This window comes from Tamandua tetradactyla, chromosome 3, assembly GCF_023851605.1.
Source record: "Tamandua tetradactyla isolate mTamTet1 chromosome 3, mTamTet1.pri, whole genome shotgun sequence".
NCBI classification, from domain to species: Eukaryota; Metazoa; Chordata; class Mammalia; order Pilosa; family Myrmecophagidae; genus Tamandua; species Tamandua tetradactyla.
This window is the reverse complement of record NC_135329.1, coordinates 105,056,185-105,076,093: the sequence shown is the minus strand read 5'-3', so window position 1 is coordinate 105,076,093 and position 19,909 is coordinate 105,056,185. Positions and strand designations below refer to the sequence as shown.

At 38.0% G+C, this 19,909-nt stretch overlaps 1 pseudogene; it reads right to left on the bottom strand.

The window, feature by feature from the left end:
- Positions 1-1,128: 1,128 nt before the first annotated feature.
- LOC143675734 (serine/threonine-protein phosphatase 2A catalytic subunit beta isoform pseudogene) lies at positions 1,129-18,143 on the bottom strand (annotated as a pseudogene).
- Positions 18,144-19,909: the final 1,766 nt, after the last annotated feature.

Sequence of the window (19,909 nt, the reverse complement as noted above, 5' to 3'; positions counted from 1 at the left end):
ATAAGATGACAGTAATAATCAATTATCAATACCCAAAATAGGGAAGAACGTATGAGAAAGTACTTAAGAGAATGAACTGAAATCTATGACAAATAAACGTCCAAACAAAGCTCAACAATATATTACTATGAGAAAGTACAGTTAGTTCCACATTTCAAAAATATAAAGGGATGTGTGAGGGTATACTTCAAACATTCATGGGAATAGGTGGACAGACAGTTCAACCAACTAGTGGTAAGAGATAACAAGATAAAGATCGTCTAAAATATAAAAAGGCACATTGTAGTGTGGAAAGAGGTAGGGAAATGAGAAGGCTCGGCACAAGTATCTCTAAATTGATAATATAGCAATTAATGTTAGTCAAGAATCAATAGACCTCAGAAGAAATGTAAAACAAATACAGTAATTTTTCTAACATCCAAAATGTTTCAGGTAACAAAATATAAGAATGGTATTAAGAAAAAAAAGATAACAAGCAACATATTTTGTGAAATCATGACCACCAAAGATAAGAATATCCCAGTTTTAAGGTTTTATTAAGTAAGCAATTTAAAAATAGAAGTAGATTTTTAAAATAGTACCTCTTAAGACTTCTGGGAAGATGGCCGAAGAGAGTAGGTTGCGATTAGCCCGGCTCCATGGAAAAGTTAGAGAGGGGTCAGGAGGGCGACTGAGGCAGCAATTCGGGAGTGTGGCTGACCTGGGAGAGCCTTCTGCACCACATAGGATGGCCCTGGTTGCAGAGGCCGAGTAACTGAGAGGCAGAAAGCTGGAGCCAGGCATGGAGGTGTAGAGCCCGCCAGAGTGCACAGGCGGGAGCCAGGGACTAAGAAGTAAGCCAGGCCATGTTTCTTGGGTACACCACACTCATCAGCACATGCCCGTGACAGGTGACTCACCCCATACCCCACACCCCTGAATCCTGTCACCCGCCTCCACTCCCCACACTCTAGGCGCCCCCACCTCACCAGCCCCCAGTGCACGTACCTGCGCCACAACCCCAAAACAAGTGCAGTCCAACTCACCTCTCCTGCACCCCTCCCGAGCATGACCTTCCCCTCCCTGTTCCCTGTAGGCTGTTGCCAGCACATAAAGGATGCAGGCACTAACGCCCATACCTAGGCTACACCTGCCCCTGCCCATAGTGTTGCACAGCCTTACCTTGCTGAGCTCTGCACATCAGTTTATGATGCGCCTAGGCCCACGAATGTGCATGGTCCCCAATCACATCATTCAACTCCAGGAACTGCACTTTCTACAGTAGTCCTAGAACTGTGCATGTGCACGGACCTCAGCCATTCTTCCCAGCTGTGAGAAAGTAAAGTGCTGACCTGCGCAGCTGTGTCACATCTGTCCCCAATCCACGAAGGCATAATGCCAACATGCTGCCACACCTCTACGCATGGACACAAAGGGCACTGTGCCTTAGACCAGTGCACACCAAGTTTACGGGCCCCAGACCGGTGCACCCACAACGGCTACATCCTCCCTGGTCGCTGAGCGCCCACGTTCACAAGCATCAGCATAATATCTCCAACCTGCACCTATACCTGCCCTGAAACAAATCACCACACTGAGTACCCCAGCCCATACCCTGTTCCCTGCTGTACAACCATCCTGCAAACACAAGGCCTTAGGTGACTGAAAGAAATCAACTAAGTAAATAAAGCAAGATATTTACATGTCACGAAGACAGCAGAAGATCACTAAGCATATCACAATGCAGACAGATATAGTCCTGCCTAACGACCAAACTAAAATACCAGAGGAGACACAGATGTTGGAACAGTTAATCAAAGATGGTCATACAACTCTACTTAATAAAATAAGTGGGATAGCAAATGACATAAAGGAGATCAAGAAGACAGTAGAAGAGCATAAAAAGGAATTTGAAAAAACAAATAGAAAAATAGTGGATATCACAGAGATTAAAGATGCTGTTGGCTAAATAAAAGACATACTAGAGGCACATAATACCAGTTCTGAAGAGACAGAAGAAAGAATAAGTGATATAAAGGACAGGATAACTGACTTTGAAGACTCAAAACAGCAAATGGCAAAAAAGATGGAAAAAAATTGAATTGGCTCTCAGGGAAATGATAGACAAAACAAAGTGCACAAATATAAGACACACTGGTTGGGAAGATGGCAGACTCCAGAGTCTTGAGATTAGCCCTGCTCCACAGAAAAGCTGGAGAGGAGAAAGGAGGGAGACTGAGGTGGCAATTCAGGAGTGCAGTTGACCTGGGAGAGCCTTAAGCACTACATACAGAGGCTGTGGCTTCGGAGGCTGAGGAACTGAGAGGCAGAAGGCTGGAGCCTGGCAGGGAGATGCAGAGATACGGAGCCACGGGAGTGCAAGGACTAGAGAGCAGGACTAGGAAGTAAGCCAGGCCGCGTTTCTTGGGTGTGCTACCCTCACCAGCACAGCCCCATGACAGGCGACTCACTCCATACTCCACACACTTGAACCCCATTACCCTCTCACATTTCCTGCACTCCAGGCGCCCCCCACCCCACCAGCCGCCATAGCATGTACCTGTCCCACATCCCCACTCCAAGTGTAGCCCAAACCACCTCTCCTGCACACCTCCCGAGCACTACCTCCCAATTCCTGTTCCCTGCAGGCTGTTCCCAGTGCATAAAGGTTGCAGGCACTAACCTCCATATCTAGGCTACCCCTGTTCCCTGCCCACATAGTTGCATCACCTCACCCTGCGCTCCCAGAGCTCAGCACATCTTTATGGCATGCCAACGCCCATGGATGTGCATAGGCCCCCAATCATGTCATTCAGCTCTGGGAATTACACTTTACAGTAGTCCTAGTATCGTGTATGCGTACAGACCTCAGCCTCACTTCCCACCTCTGAGAAAGTGCTGACCTGCACAGCCGGGTCACATCTGCCCCAATCCACGTAGGTGTAACGCGGACCTGTTGCCACAGATCTATGCATGCACACAAAGGGACAGGAGGGACAATGCAATAAGAAGAAACAACAATCATAAACGTTTATGCTCGCAATCAAGGAGCTCTAAGATACAGGAGACAGACATTGGCAAAACTGAAGGGAGGAATAGATGTTTCAACAATAATAGTAGGAGACTTCAATATACCACTCTCCTCTACTGATAGAACAACCAGACAGAAGATCAACAAAGAAATAGAGAAGTTAAATAACTTGATAAATGAATTAGACCTGGCAGACATACATAGGTCACTGCACTGCAAAGCACAAGGTTAAACATTCTTCTCTAGTGCTCATGGAACATTATTAACGATAGATCATATGCTGGGGCACAAAACAGGTCTTTTTAAATTCAAAAACACTGAAATTATTCACAACACTTTCTCTGATCACAATGGGATGAAGCTGGGTCTCAATAACCACAATGAACAAGAACACTTCCAAATACATGGAGATTAAATAACATACTCAAACAATAGTGGGTCAAAGAAGAAATTGCTAGAGAAATCAGCAGCTATCTGGAGATGAATGAAAATGAGAATTTAACTTATCAGAACTTATGGGATGCGGCAAAGGTTGTGCTGAGAGGGAAATTTATTGCCTTAAAGGCCTATATTAAAAAACAAGAAAGAGCAAAAATAAAAGACTTAACAGCACACCTGGAGGAACTTGAGAAAGAACAGCAAACTAACCCCAAAGCAAACAGAAGAAGGGAAATAACAAAGATAAATGAATGGGAGAATAAAAGAACAACAGAAAGAATTAATAAAACCAAAAGTTGGTTCTTTGAGACAATCAATAAAAATTGATGGGCCACTAGCAAGACTGACAAAGAACAAAAGACAGAGGATGCAAATAAACAAAATCAGAAATGAGACAGGGTGCATTACCACTGACCCTGAAGAAACAAAAGAAATCACAAGAGGATACTATGAACAACTATACACCAACAAAGTAGACAACTTACACGAAATGGACAAATTCCTAGAGACACACAAACAAGCTACATTGACTCAGGAAGAAACAGAAGATCTTAAACCAATCACAAGTAAAGAGATTCAATCAGTCATCAAAAATCTTCCTACAAAGAAAAGCCCAGAGTGAGATGGCTTCACAGGGGAATATTATTAAACATCCCAAAAAGAACTAACGCAAATCCTACTCAAACTTTTTCATAAAGTTGAGGAAAAAGGAACTCTAGCTAACTCATTTTATGAAGCTAATATCATTTGATACAAAACTGGGCAAAGATGCTATAAGAAAGGAAAACTACAGGCCAATCTCCCTAATGAACATATATGCAAAAACTCTCAATAAAATATTAGCAAATCAAACCCAACAGCACATTAAAAGAATTATACATCATGACCAAGTGGGATTTACATCAGGATGCAAGGATGGTTAAACACAAGGAAATAAATTAATACAATACAGCACAAAACAAATCGAAAGGGAAAAATCACATGATCATCTCAATTGATACTTAAAAAGCTTTTGACAAAATTCAGCATCCTTCTCTGATAAACCACTCCAAAAGAAAGGCATCAAAGGTAACTACCTGAATATAATAAAGAGAATATATGAAAAAATGACAGCCAGCATCATACTCAATGGAGAGAGACTGAAAGCTTTAAATCTAAGATCAGGAACAGGACAAGGATACCCACTGTCACTACTATCACTCAACATTATGTTAGAAGTTCTAGCTAGAGCAATCAGGCAGGACAAGAAATAAAAGGCATCCAGATTAGAAAAAGGTAAAAATCTCATTATTTGCAGATGATATAATACTATACTTGGAAGATCCTGAGAAATCTACAGCAAAGTTACTTGAGCTAATAAATTCAGCAAGGCAGCGGGATATAAAATTAATGTGCAAAAATTAGTAACATTTCTATTACCAAGCAATGAGCTAGCTGAGGAGTCAGTTCAGGAAAAAATTTCATTCAAAATAGCAACTAAAAGAATCAAGTACTTAGAAATGAACTTAACTAGGGACGTGAAGGACTTGTACACAGAAAACTGCATAACATTGTTAAAAGAAATCAAAGGAGATCTAAATAGGTGGAAAGACGTTCCCACTCTTGGATAGGAAGGCTAAATATAGTTAAGATGTCAATTCTCCCCAAATTGATCTACAGATTCAACATAGTACCAATAAAATTTCAACTACCTACTTTGAAGATTTGGGAAACCTAATTATCAAAATTCATCTGGAAGGGAAAGAGACCTTGAATAGCTAAAGCATCCTAAAAAAGAAGAACAAAGTGGGAGGATTAACACTCCCTGACTTTAAAACCACAGTGGTCAAAACAGTATGGTATTGGCACAAGGATAGAAGCATTGACCAATGGAATCGAATTAAGGGTGCAGAAATAGACCACCAAATCTATGGTCAACTGATTTTTGACAAGGCCCCCATATCCTCTGAACTGGGACAAAATAGTCTTTTCAATAATTGGGCATGGGAGAAGTAGATATCAATAGCAAACAGAATGAAAGAGTACCCCATCTTACACCCTACACAAAAATTAACTCAAAGTGGATGAAACACCTAAATATAAGAACTAGCAGCATAAAGCTTTTAGAAGAAAGTGTAAGGAAACATTTTCAAGACCTAGTAATAAGAGATAGCTTCCTAAACTTTACACCCAAAGCACAAACAACAAAAGAAAAAACAGATAAATGGGAACTACTCAAAAATCAAATGCTTCTGCACTTCAAAAGATTGTCAAAAAGGTGAAAAGGCAGCCTACACAATGGGATAAAATATTTGGAAATCATGTATCAGCAAAGGCTTGATTTCCTGTATATATAAATAAGTTATACAACTCAACAACAAAAGAACAAACAACCCAATTATAAAATGGGCTAAAGATATGAATAGGAATTTTTCTGAAGAGCAAATACAGATGGCTCAAAAGCACATGAAGAGATGCTTATTTTCATTGATATAAGGGAAATGCAGATCAAGACTACAATGAGATACCACCTCATACCTATAAGAATGGCTGCTATTAAACAAACAGGAAACTATAAATGTTAGAGAGGATGCAGAGAAACTGGGACACTTATGCACTGCTGGTGGGTATGTATAATGGTACAACCACTATGGAAGACTGTTTGGTTCCTTAGGAAACTAAATATTGAGTTGCCCTATGACCTAGCAATAGCACACTACTTGGTATATACCCATAATAGCTGAAAGCAACGACATAAAGAGACATTTGCCGCCTGACATTCATAGCAGCATTATTCACAATTGCCAAAAGATGGAAACACACCAAATGCCCATCAACAGATGAGTGGATCAGCAAAATGTGGTATGTACATACGATGGAATATTATGCAGCCATAAGACAAAATGACGTTCTGAAGCACATGACAAGATGGATGAGCCTTGAGGAAATAATGCTGAATGAAGTTAGTCAGACACAAAAGGATAGATAGGGTATGAGTCCACTTTTATGAGCAGCAGAAAGGTATAATCAGAGGCTTATACTACAGAATATAGGGGACTTAGAGAGACACAGAAGCTAGAAATGAGTGAACCATTAGCTAATGAGGTTGAACTCCAATATAAGGGAATAGAGAGGAGTGAAGGTGGTTCTCTAGTGGGTCTGTATGTAATATTACTATATTGAAGATGAACAAGATTGAGAGGTGTTATACAGAGCTACCCCTTTCAATTATCTGATTAACACTAGAAATAAGCATTAGTTCTCACAAGAATTACTTCGAAGATATGATTCTTGTACAAGGAATGAATAAGTCCAGGGTACTGGGGGAAAACTGCTATTGCATCTATGAGCTATGTTCAAAAGGAAACCATGAACACTACCACAGCAACAGCAGAGGTAAATAATGGGGGAAGGACAAGAGTTAAGAGGTGGTTTAGATTTCCTATTTGGTGAGGGTGTGTCTACTGGTTTTCTGACTTTTGGGATCAATGAAATGATCTAAAATTGAGAATACTGATAGACTGTAGACTTTGGGACATACACATGATGCCCGATGAATGCTGGTGGCTGAAAGATGTACTAATGGAGTTGTAGACTGGCGAACAACGGTGTATACTTATGAATGAAGATTGCGCAGCTACAAAAAGGAACAAAGTTGTGAGGCATGCAATGATGTGAATGAACACGTGGGACATTTCATGAGACAAAATAAGTCAGAAACAAAAGAACTAGAATGGTATGGTCATTTTAGAAAATGCTTATAAGAAAACAGGGACTCAGCTTTTAGAACAGACACATTAAGTTTAGAGTGGTGATTATTATTTCTGGATTTTAGAGGCTGTTTCATATATATAACCTGATATTTAGAGATAAGAACGAAGCTGAACAGGTTGGCATTAAAGCAATTCAAAAAATAGGGGTAAGGAAGACAGTGTTTATATTTTAGAACCACACACATTCTGAGACCAATGGAAGAAAGGTTTATTTGGTTTGAAAGTGAAATTTTCTGTAGTGTATAATCTAATTCAACCTATGTGCATAGCTCATTTGAACAACTGAAACACAGGGAGCCCAGAATAAGAAAGAGGTCCTTTAATCCTGTATAGATTATTATAATGTCTGAATACACCTTAGAGTATATTAAGAAGATGATAAAAAAGTATTGGCAAAGTCCCATGATGGATGGGAGAAAGAATATGGAACTATTAAACCTTACCATCAGGGAGTCCCCTGAAACTGTGTCAAAACTCAAATCAATTGGCCACACCCTCAATCATGAGGCTTACTCTTGCGAAGCTTATGTAGGTAGCAGAGAAGGCATGCCTTCTACTTATAGGCATGCCTTAGCGTTACTTCTGGAGGACCTCTTTTGTTGCTCAGATGTGGCCTCAGTCTCTCTAAGCCCAATTCTGCATGTGAAATCACTGCCCTTCCCCATAAGTGGGACATGACATCCAGGGGTGAAAATCTCTCTGGCGATGTGGGAGATGACTCCCAGAATGAATCCAGACTTGGCACCATGGAATCAACAATTCCATCCTGACCAAAAGGGAGAAAAGAAGTGTAATTAATAAAGTATTCGTGGTAGAGAGAGTTCAAATACAGTCGAGAGGCTACTCTGGGGATGGGTCTTACACAAATGTCAGTTAGACTTTGCTACCTATCATAACCTGCCACCCCCCAACCAGGACCATTCCAGCCAATCCTAAAGAACACCTAGGGCAATATATAAAATCCCACAAGGGTTCCAAGCATTAGTGTAACTTTCCAGAAACCTATAACCTCCAGATGCATACCTGGTCCAGATAAGTCCTGGAACCTAGCCCAGCCTCTCCAGAAAATCATATAGTTCCACGTCCCTGACCCATATTAGTGAGATCCTTCCAATATAAAAAATTTAGAATTGGTATAGCCCAAACACCCTTAAAGAGAGGGGCAGAAAGATCAAAGGTGATGGTGGAGTTATACAGAGAAGATAGGATTTAACAAATGACTATGAATGCTGAATCATTAAATTGATATCTCTTTTAGTCTCCAGTATTTTAGAGCAGCTAGAAGTAAATCCTAAAATTGTGAAACTGTAACCCATATCAAACTCTGAAATATGTTCTACAACTAACTGTGGTGCTGTGCTTTGAAATTTATAGCTTTTTTGATTTATGTTATTTTTCAGAAGAAAAGAAAGAAAAAAGTCAATTATGATGACAAGAAAATATTTAAGCCCTCTAGCCTCCTATATTCTGGAGCAGCTAGATGGTAAAATCTGAGAGGATCGTATGGTAACCCATGACAAACTCTGGGATCTGTTCTATAACTACTTGGTGAAGAGTGCACTGAAAATTACTGCTTTTTTAAATTTCTTTGCTTTGTATATATGTTACAGTATATAATAAAAAAAGTTAAGAAAAAAAAAGTAGTACCTCTAAGTCTTGGCTATAATTATTTAAGATTTAGAGGTACTACTTTTTTTCTTTCTGCGGTGTATGGTCTGGGAATGAAACCTGGGTCTCCCGCATGGAAGGCGAGCATTCTACCATTGAACCATCCATGTACACTTGGTTAATTATATTTTGACTTTCAGAAAGAACTCCATAAAGAAAAGTTCTGCTAAGGATGTTAATTAATAAGGCCACAAGTATTATTTGCAAATAACTGAGACATATTTAAAAGACTTTAACAAACATGGAGTGGAGAATCTCTTAAAAAATATTACTCTAATAAAAAAAGAAGTGCATCTTAATATTTCATTGGTTTTACTGCTTTCATCTACTCCTTCCTTTTCATTGGTGGAGGTTAATTTTTTTTTCAAACACAAAAGGTCTTAATACATTATTGTTAAAGATGAAAGTGTTAAAGACTGGAAATGATAATAAAATCTTAAAAGCAACAATGAACTTCTCCCAAATGTGTAGACTAAAATATTTATAAAATAGCTAACTGACATGAGTACCAGAATTTTAGTATAGCATTCCTTAGATAGGTGATACTTTAAACCTTATTACGACTCAGCTGTAAACTTGGAAAATTCAAATTATAAGAAATCTATAATGGTTCTTAAAATTGACTTCATCTATTAAGAGAGAATTCTAAATTAGACTCAAGAATCTCTAGTTATATTTTTTGACTAGTTTAATAAAAATTGAGTGAAAACCACAAGGTCATGAATACTTTTGCATATGTCTAAGTTAGTTCTCACAAAACAGCTAAAACTGATACAGATCTAATTATATTTGAGATAAATAGCTTCAATTGTTGCTAAGGAAAAATATTTCAATATTCTTCATTATATTAATGGTTTATGAGGTATATGGCATTTATGCATCTAGTTACATGTATAGCACATTTAAAGACATTTGAGGTGTCATTAAATAATAATGGATCTGATTTTTTTTAAGTATGTTTAAAAGTGAAGTTCAAGAAAGCTAAAACAAAAACAAAAAACAAACAAAAAAACAAAAACCTTCCAACTGCCCTAAGTATCAAGATGTTTCTTGCCCTAGGTTTAGGAGTGAACCACACAGAAAAACATGAAAGAGTAAACAAGATAGCACAAATTATCTATATAGTAGTACCACACACCAATAAGAAATTGTACTATATAGAGATAATTAGTGAATGGAATATACATACATCAGATATATAAATATATTACTATTCAATATTTAACAACATATTTATATACAAATATATACTAATATGATATACTTACATATATGAATACTGGATTGAAGATTGAAAGCAGAGTGTTAATAAGAGAAGTAGCTGTGTAGAAGAAAAGGAAATGTCTTCAGATACAGTAAGGTAGTGAAGGCATGTTTATACAAAATTAGGCTGGACAGTATGTGTGAATAAAACTATTCGAACATGAACAGAGAGAAACAAGTGCTAGAGTGAATGCAGAGAGAGAGATGTTCCTATTCACTGTTGGTAGGGAAATGAGAGGTCTAGCCCCTTGGAGAACAGTGTGGTGGTTCCACAAGACGTAGGGGTGGGGGTGCCATATGATCCTGAAACCCTATTGCTCAGTGTATACCTGGAGGAACTGAGTGTGGGAGCGTGAATAGATATTTGTACACTGGTGTTTCTGGCACAATCTAAATCAACCCGAATAGTTCATTTAAGGAACTCAAACACATAGAGTCCAAATGGGAACAAGAGCTTGTAATTCTGTACAGCCTAATGTAACACCCAGATATATTCCAAGGTATAATGTGCAGATAATTAAAAAGTACTGGCAAAATCCCTTGAGGGACTGGAGAAAAAACACGGAACTATTACACTATCCCACCTGGGAAACCCGTGGTACTCTTTCAAACGTTAGGAACTCCCAAGTTAATAGGGTAAGCTCTTGATCTTGAGGTTTGTTTTCATGAAATTTATTTTTGTAACAGAGAAACTAAGCCTAACTATAATTATGCCTAAGTATTACTTCCAGAAAATCGCTATTGTTGCTCAGATGTGGCCTCTCTGTACATTCAACTGTGCAAGGAAAATCATCACCCAACCCTGTATGGAGGCATGACATTTAGTGGTGAAAGTCTCCCTTACAACATGGGAGTTGTTCCTGGGAGTCTGGCTCTGGCACTGTAGGATCAAAAATGCCTTCCTGACCAAAAGAGGGAAAAGAAATGTAACAAAATAAGGTATCAGTGGCTAAGCGAGTCCAAATAGAGTCAAGAGGCTGCTCTGGATAGTTATTCATATGCAAGAGTCAGCTAGATAATACTATTCACCATGGTTTGCCAACCCCCAACCATCATCATTCCTGTTAACCTTTAAGAACACCTAGGATTCTATCTGAGATTTCACAAAAGTTTCATGCACTAAATTAACTTCCCAGAAACTTACAAACTCCATATAGTTCATAGGCCAGATAAATCCTTAAGCCCAGAGGGGCCAGCCTCTCCAACTAATAAATCCATTAGTTGATTAATAATCAACTAATTGCATTCCCCAATCCTATATTATCGAAACATGAAAAAGTTAAAATGGGCATGAGAGTAAATATCCCTAAAGAATGGGAGAAGGATCAAAGGAGAAAGAGGAATTCTAACAAAGAAGGTAGGATTTAAGAAATGGGTATGACTACTGAATCATTATACTGATATTTCTTTATTCCCTTTTCTTTTTTAAGTTTAAAAGGTTTATTGAGAGACAGAAACAGAGTGAGAGCAAAGCGAGAGTAGGCAGGTGGGAGCCAGTGAAACCTGCTAATGGAAGGAAAGGAAAAATGGCTCCAACTCTCTTTCTGAAAGCTTGCGGTTTTATTATTTTATAATTTTTTTTCATGTTATCAAACATGGGCTTTTTTTCCTTAACATATGAACATTCCATTTTTGGTATATAATCGATGAAACACAGCATCATCACATAGTTGTATATTCATCACCATGATAATTTCTTAGCGCATTTGCATCACTCCAGAAAAAGACATAAAAAGAAATAAGAAAAAACTCATATGCACCATAACCCTTACGCCCTCTCTCACTTACTGCTAGAATTTTCATCTAACTAATCTTTGTTCCCCCTATTTTTTTCTATACACCTAACCACTTCCTTTCATTGATTACTAGTATTTCAATCTACTCAATTTATTTTAACATTTGTTCCCCCTATTATTTATTTATTTTTAATCCATATATTTTACTCATCTGCCCATACAGTAGATAAAAGGAGCAACAGATACAAGGTTTTGACAATCACATGGGCACATCACAAAAGCTATATCATTAAACAACCATCTTCAATATTGCTACTGGAACACAGCTCTACAATTTCAGGCACTTCCCTCTATCCTTTCTAATAAACCTTAAACTAAAAAGGGGATAGCTATATAAAGCAAAGAATAACCTCCAGGATAACCTCTTGACTTTGAAATCTCTCAGTCACTGACACTTTATTTTGTCTCATTTCTCTTTCCCTTCTTTTGGTCGAGAAGGTTTTCTCAATTCCTTGAAACTGAGTCCCAGCTCATTCTAGGATTTCTGTCCCATGCTGCCAGACAGCTTTACACCCCTGGGAGTCATGTCCCATGTATAGAGTGGGAGGGCAGCGAGTTTGCTTGCCGTGTTGGCTGAAACAGGGTATATCTAAGCAACAAAAGGGGTTCTCTAGGGGTGACTCGGGTTCAATTTTAAGTAGGCTTAGCCTATCCTTTGGGGGATAAGTTTCATATGAAAAAACCCAAGATTGAGGGATGAGCTTATTGATTTGGTTGTTACCACTGCTTGTGAGAATATCAGGAATTCTCCACATGGGGGAGTGGAATTTTCCCCCTTCTTGCTATTCCCCTAAGGGGACTTTGCAAATACTTCCTTACTGTTCAAATCACTCTGGGGTTTATCTGGGCATTACAGTGGACAAACCTATAAAAATCTCATGCCCTATTCAAGGTTCCATGTACTCATCATGTTCAGTTAACCTGTCCATATAAGTTATACTAGGGAATGCATTAGTCAAAATATAAATTTTGTACCAAATAAACATCTTTTTGCTTTAGTCTCACACAGAAGTTGAAGTTTAAAAATATGAACGAATGACCATCTATTTTTAACATCCTGCAATATTGACATTGTTCTTCTTCATGAAAAAACATTTTTTAATTTGTACATTTAGTCACTATCATTGTACACTCTAGGCACTCCTAGATTATACCATCTCAGTCTTTATCCTCTTTCCTCCTGGTTTCATATGTGCCCCCAGCCCTCCGTGCTCTATCCTTCTCACATTCAGCCTCATTCAGTGTACTTATATTATTGGGCTACAATCAGGTAGCATTGTGCTATCCATTTCTGAACTTTTACAATCAGTCCTGCTCCACAATCTGCATCCCTTCAGCTCCAATTACCCAATCTCTACTCTATTTCTATTTCATTATGACCTCTGTTCTTGAGTGAAATTCTCCAAGTTCATTCATTAATATTAGTTCGTATCAGTGAGACCATACAGTATACGTTCTTTTGTTTCTAGCTAATCTCACTCAGCATAATGTCCTCAAGGTCCATCCAAGTTGTTACAGGCTTCATGATTTTATTCTGTCTTATACCAGTGTAATATTCCATTGTATGTATATACCATTACAATTGCTAAGAGATGGAAACAGCCCAAATATCCAACAACAAACATTTGGTTGTTTAGCCACTCATGTATTGATGGACATTTGGGCTGTTTCCATCTCTTGGCAATTGTAAATACAGCTGCTATAATCAGGTGTGCAAATGTCCACTTGCGTCCTTGCCCTCATGTCCAGTGAACAGATACCTAGAAATGGTATTGTCATATCATATGGCAATTATTTACCATATGATAGATACATTCCCACCAACAGTGGATTAACTGTGCTTCTTCCTCCACATTCTCTCCAGCACTTGTCATTTTCTGTTTTATTGATAATGGCCATTCTGGTGGGTGTGAGCTGATATCTCATTGTGGTTTTGATGTGCATTTCCCTAATAGCCAGGGAAGTTGGGCAACTTTCCATGTGCCTTTCAGCCATTTGTATTTCCTCTTCTGAGAAGTCTCTGCTGATGTATTTTGCCCATTTTGTAATTGGGTTGTTTGTCTTTTTGTTGTTGAGTTGAACAATCTCTTTATATTTTCTGGATACTATTCTGTTATTTGATATATTGTTTCCAAATATTGTCTCCAATTGTGTAGGCTGTCTTTTTTTCCTTGCATGGGCAGGCACCGAGAATCAAACCCAGGTCACCAGCATGGCAGGCGAGAATTCTGCCACTGAGCCACTTTCGTACCACCCAGGCTACCTTTTTACTTTCTTGACAAAGTTCTTTGATGCACAAAAGTGTTTAATTTTGAGGAGTTCCCATTTATCTATTTCTTTCTTCAATACTCATGATTTGGGTGTAACATCTAGAATACCACCTCCTATTACAAGTTTTCTAAGTCATTTCCATAAATTTTCTTCTAAAAGCTTTATGGTCTTAGCTCTAATGTTTAGGTTTTGATCCATTTTGAGTAAATTTTTGTATAGGGTGTGAGATATGGATCCTCTTTCATTCTTTTGCAGGCGGATATTCAGTTCTTCAAGCACCATTTATTGAAGAGACTTGTTCTGTCCCAGGTGAGTTGGCTTAACTGCCTTATCAAAGATCAAGTGTTCACAGATGAATGGGGCTATAACTGAACACTCTATTCAATTCCATTGGTCAGTATATCTACCTTTACATCAGTACCATGCTGTTTTGACCACTGTAGCTTCATAATATGCCTTAAAGTCAGGTAGCCTGAGATGTCTGACTTCATTTTTCTCCCTCAGGATATTTTTAGGTATTCAGGGCACCCTGCCCTAGTAGATGCATTTGTTTATTGGTTTTTCTATTTCTGCAATATAAGTTTTTGGGATTTTAATTGGTATTGCATTGAATCTATAAATCAATTTAGGTAGAATTGACATCTTAACTATATTTAGTCTTCTAATCCATGAACACGGTATGCCCTTCCATTCATTTAGATCTTCTGTAATTTCTTTTCTCAATTTCTTTTAGTTTTCTTTGTATAGGTCGTTTGTCTCTTAAGTTAAATTTATTCCTAAATATTTTATTCTTTTAGTTGCAATTGTAAATGGAATTTTTTTTTTGTTTCCCCCTCAAAGTGTTCATTACTAGTGTATAGAAACACTACAGATTTTTGAGTGTTGGTCTGGTAACCGTGCACTTTGCTGTACTTATTTATCAGCTCTAGTAGTTTTGCTGTGGATTTTTGGGGGGTTTTCGACATACAGTATCATATCATCCGCAGATAGTGAGAGTTTTTACTTCTTCCTTTTCAATTTTGATGCCCTGCATTTGTTTTTCTTGACTAGTAGCTCTGGCTAGAATTTCCAACACAATGTTGAATAACAATGGTGACATTGGATATCCCTGTCTTGTTCCTGCTCTCAGGGGAAAAGCTTTCAGTTTTTCCCCATGGAGGATGATGTTAGCTGTGGGTTTTTCATATATTCCCTTTATCATGTTGAGGAAGTTCCCTTCTATTCCTATCCTTCGATGTGTTTTCAACAAGAAAGGATGTTGAATTTTGTCAAATGCCTTTTCTACATTGACTAGATGACCATGTGATGTTCCTGCTTTGATCTGTTGATGTGGTGTATTACACTAATTGATTTTCTTATGTTGAACCATCCATGCATGCCTGGGATGAATCTTACTTGGTCATGGTGTATAATTCTTTCATTTTGGTACATCATCCTGGAATCGAACCTGGGTCTCCCACATGGAAGGCGAGCTGTATAATTATTTTAATGTGCTGCTGGATTCGATTCATAAAAATTTCATTGAGGATTTTTTTATCTATATTCATAAAAGAGATTGATCTGTAATTTTCTTTTCTTGTAGTATCTTTGTCTGGCTTTGGTATGAGGCGATGTTGGCTTCATAGAATGAGTTTGGTAGCCTTTCCTCCTCCTCAATTTTTTTAAGAGTTTGAGCAGGATTGCTACTAATTCTTTCTTTAGTGTTTGGTAAAATATGATGCCATCTGGTCATGGACTTTTCTTTTTGGGGAGCTTCTTAATGACTGATTGAATTTCTTTACTTATGATTGGTTTGTTGAGGTAGTCTATTTCTTCTTGAGTCAATGTTGGTTGTCCATGTGTTTCTAGGAAGTTGTCCATTTCATCTATGTTGTCTAGTACATAACGTTGTTCATAGTATCTCTCATTACCTCCTTCATTTCTGTAGGGCCAGTGGTTATGTCTCCACTTCCATTTCTTATTTTATTTATTTGCATCCTCTCTCTTCTCTTTTTGTCAATCTTGCTAAGAGTACATCAATTTTATTGATTTTTTCATAGAACCAACTTCTGGTTTTGTTGACTTTCTCAACTGTTTTCATGTTCTCAATTTCATTTATTTCTGATCTATTCTTTGTTATTTCTTTCCTTTTGCTTGCTTTGGCATTAGTTTACTGTTCTTTCTCTAGTTCTTCCAAGCAAACAGTTAATTCCTTGATATTCGCTCTTTCTTTTTTTTGTTTAAAATGGAAAGTTTATTTGCTCAGTACAGCAGATAGGATGCAAGCACTGTCATGACAAATATACAGAAATATGCAGATCAACATAAACCATTAATTTAGTTTAAATGAAAGGAAATTTCTTTAAATGTTATGGTAACATATTCCCAGAAGAATCTTGTTTTCAGTTAAATTAATTATATATTTCAATAAAACAACTGTGATGATGGAGTAAGTGGAAGTTAGCTTGTGTGAATTTTTCCTAAAAATAAAACTCTAACTCTATTAACCTATACCATGTAAACACTATAACTAACATTTTCAAAGCAGTGCAAAAGGAGAGAAAGGAGTTGGTTAATATTTTTGTTTGAATAGTCCAGATAAAAATGGTTACTACAAATACAGCAGATAAACTGTTTGGTCTGACTGATGTAGAACATAGCGTAGTACTAAATTCCAGTCTCCAATTGTGCTAAATGCTCATCATTCGTATGGCACATTTTGGTCCATGATGTCTTTAATGCCAAGCTAGATCCCAATTTTTTAGAGAAACCATACATTACTGTTGCTTTTTTGTTTGCCTTTAAATATATATTTTAAAAAGCCACATATACTTCCACATACAAAGGTAGGTTTTCTGGGGAATAATTTACAGGAAGTAGTCTGACGTATGCCGGGTAACAAGGCTCTCCATGGTGAGGTGCTGGTTCAAACTGAAGAAAGGAATATTTTAGAGTGTCACCTAACTCCATCATAGCAGCCTGGTTCCCAACAATGGTAACAATAACTGGGTACACTGAAGATAGTAACCATATTCCGAGCAAGACACTAATTGTATCCCTCCATTACAAGTTGCTGGGTGTGAGAAACCAGTATGAGACCACTGACATGGTTAAACGTTTCAGAAATGTCTTGTCCAAATGTGTACTCAGCCCACGTGGAGAAATACCCCACCCACCACGATCATCTGAATCTGACCACAGTATATCACACATTGGGACCTCACGTGGAACTTCTTAATAAGGATCCAAGGTTCTTATATGATCCATTGCATCTATGGATGGAGAGAACCCACCATGGAGGCAGAATATCTGTCCATCTACTAAAGCTGTAAGTGAAAGATAATCAAATAGATCTGTGAAATATTTCCAAACATTGGCATTTCCATACTTTTGCAGACATTCATCATAAGAGTCATATACTTCGGTAATTTGTCGGCTTTCATGGTTTCCTCTCAAGATCGTAATGCGTGCTAGATAACACACCTTTAACGCCACAAGAAGAGTCATAGTCTCCACAGAATAAACTCTGTCAACATAGTTGCCCATGAACAGACAGTTTGTGTCTGGCGATTTCCCACCAATCCTAAAGAGTTCCAAAAGATCATGGAACTGACCATGAACATCTCCACAGACAGTGACAGGACAATGAACCTCTTGCACATTTGATTCTTTTGTTAAAAATTCTTTCGTTAAAATTGATTTCTTTTGTTAAAATTTCACACAGGATCCGCACTTGGTTCTTTTTAAACCATTTACATCCATTCAGCTGCTCACCCACTGGTCCAGATTCTTACACCTTGTTGTCCATGGTGGTCCACTCCACTTCCCCATTGTTTCCTGCTCCCACTGCCGTGGCCGCTGTGAACTTCCAGGAGAGGAAGGAGCCGGGAAGGGCAGCCCTGGTCCCATACTGCGCCTAAGCCTGGCAGGTGGCTCCATGTGCACAGCCTTGCGACCTCGACCCATCCTTCCCAGCCCAGCCACATGCCATGGAAGGTGGTGAAGGGTACAGCGTGGGCCTTGGTGCCACGCCCACTGGACTATCTTTCTTCTTTTCTTGGTACAGGCATTTAGGGCAATAAATTTCCCTGTCAGAACTCCCTTTGTTACATTCCACAAATTTTGGATATGTCGTGTTTTCATTTTCATTTGCCTTGAGATATTTACTGATTTCTCCTGTAATTCCTTCCTTGATCCACTGGTTGTAAAAGAGTGTTTTGTTGAGCTTCCATATATTTATGAATTTTCTAGCCCTCTGCCTATTATTTCCAATTTCATTGCTTTATGATCCCAGAATATGTTTTGCAGGATCTCAATCTTTTTTAACTTACTGAAACTTGCTTTGTGACCCAGCATGTGGTCTATCTTTGAAAATGATCGATGAACTCTTGAGAAAAAGGAGTATCCTGCTGTTGTGGGGTGTAATGGTCTATAAATGTCTGTTAAGTCTAGTTTGTTTATTGTATTATTCAAATTCTGTTTCTTTATTGTCCTTCTGCCTAGATATTCATGACAGCAGGGAACTGAAGTCTCCAACTATTATAGTAGATGTGTCTATTTCTCTTTTCAGTGTTTGGTTCATGTATTTTAGAGCACTCTGGCTCAGTGCATAAATATTTATGATTGTTATGTCTTCTTGTTGAATTATTCCTTTCATTAATACACAGTGTTCTTCTTTGTCTCTTTTAATTGTTTTACATTTGAAGTCTAACTTGTTGGATATTAGTATAGCTACTCCTGCTCTTTTCTGATTGTTGTTTGCATGAAATATCTTTTCCCAACCTTTCACTTTCAACTTACATTTATCCTTTGGTCTAAAATGCATCTCCTGTAGACAGCATATAGATGGGTCCAGTTTTTAAATCCATTCTGCCAGTCTATGTCTTTGATTGGAGAGTTTAATCCATTAACATTTAATGTTTTTACTGTATGGGCAGTACTTTCTTCTACCATTTTGCCTTTTGGATTTTACATCTTATATATAATTTTTCTTCTTTTTACCTTTACTGATAGTCTTCATTTCTATACTCTTCTCCACATCTCTCTCAGTGCTGTTTTTTCCTGTCTCTAGTGTTTCCTTTAGTATTTCTTGCACAACTGGTCTCTTGGTCACAAATTCTCCCTGTGACTTTTTGTCTGAAAATGTTTTAATTTTCCCCTCATTTCTGAAGGACAATTTTGCTGGATACAGAATTCTTGGTTGGCAGTTTTTCTCTTTAAGCATCTTAAATGTATCATCCCACTGTGTTCTTGCCTCCATGGTTTCTGCTGAGAAATCTACGCATAGTCTTAGTGGGATTCCTTATATGTGATGGATTGCTTTTTTCTTGCTGCTTTCAAAATTCTTTTTTTTCTCCTTGACATCTGACATTCTGATTAGTAAGTGTCTTAGAGTGTGTCTATTTGGATCTATTCTGTTAGGGGTACTATTTTGTTAGCTGCACTTCTTGGATCTGTAATTTTAAGGCTTTCATAAGAGTTGAGAAATTTTCAGTGATAATTTCTTCCTTTAGTCTTTCCCCTCCTTTTTCCTTCTATTCTCTTTCTGGGACACCCACAGCAAATATATGTGCATCACACTGTCATTCAATTCCTTGAGTCCCTGCTCATATTTTCCCACTCTTTTCCCCATATTTTCTTTTGTTTGTCGGATTTCAGATGTCATCCTCCAGTTCACTAATCCTATCTTCTGCCTCTTGAAATCTAATATTGTAGGTTTCCATTTTTAAAAA